Source organism: Meleagris gallopavo, unplaced genomic scaffold (genome assembly GCF_000146605.3).
Source record: "Meleagris gallopavo isolate NT-WF06-2002-E0010 breed Aviagen turkey brand Nicholas breeding stock unplaced genomic scaffold, Turkey_5.1 ChrUn_random_7180001950555, whole genome shotgun sequence".
Taxonomy (NCBI): Eukaryota; Metazoa; Chordata; class Aves; order Galliformes; family Phasianidae; genus Meleagris; species Meleagris gallopavo.
In genome coordinates, this window is record NW_011211877.1 from 21812 (window position 1) to 22805 (window position 994).

Consider the following 994-nt stretch of genomic DNA (forward strand, 5'->3'; position numbering starts at 1 on the left):
GGTGAGATGGGGGGTGGAGGCTGAGAGAGGCAGCCTGAGGATGGGGAGACCCAACGAGGCTCAGATTTGGGGTCAGCCGGTGGGATTTGGTGAATCCAAGGCAAAAAAAAAAACCTCCAGGTTTAACCGAAGAAGAGCTGTTTCACCCCAAGTTTGGTGCCGTGTTGTTGTGTTGGCTTTTTTTTCCCACTATAACGCAGCTTTTCTGCTCAGTTTGGCTCTAAATCTCTTCTTTTTTCTTCTTTTCTGCCCACTGTGGCCCAACAGCTCCGTTTTTGGTCTTGTTTTGATGCTTTAATTCTTTCTTGCTGTGATACGACGCTTTGGTTTCTTCTCTCCTTTCTTTGGTTCATTTCAATGTTATTATTTTCTTTTTTTGGTATTTTTTGGTTCTCTGAGGTCTCTGTTTTTGCCCCAGTTTGGTTCTTTCGCTTTCTTTTTTGCTTTGTTTTGATGCTATAATTCTTTTTCTGCCCCGGTTCGTCCATCTCACCCCCTTTTTTTGGCTCTTTTTGATCCTCTCACCCGCCTTTCTGCCTCACTTTGGCCTTTTTCCCCCTTTTATTTGCCTCTTTTTGGTGCTATAACTCCCTTCCTCTGCCCCAGCTTGGCTTTCTCACCTCCTTTTCTGCCCCATTCTGATCCTCTCGCCCTTTTTTTTGGCTCTTTTTGATTCTCCCACCCCCTTTTCAGCCCCAGCTTGGCCTTCTCACCTCCCTTTCTGCCCCATTCTGATTCTCTCGCCCTTTTTTTTGGCTCTTTTTGATCCTCCCACCCCCTTTTCAGCCCCAGTTTGTGCCTGCCAGACCTTTTTTTACCCCAGTTTCTTCCTCTCCCCCCTTCCTTGATTCTTTTTGCTGCCATAACCCACCTTTTTTACCTGAATTTGGTCCTCTTGTCCCCTTTCTCACCCCAATCTTGCTCCTCTCCCCCCCATTTTTCCTCTCTAACCCTACTTTCTCCCTCCCTCTTTCCTCCCCATCTCTTCCCCCCC

General features: G+C 47.2%; 1 protein-coding gene across 1 annotated transcript in view; it reads left to right on the top strand.

Moving 5' to 3' along the window:
* LOC104916890 (E3 ubiquitin-protein ligase synoviolin-like) overlaps window positions 1–994 on the top strand; it is a 9202-nt gene that overhangs the window by 1389 nt on the left and 6819 nt on the right.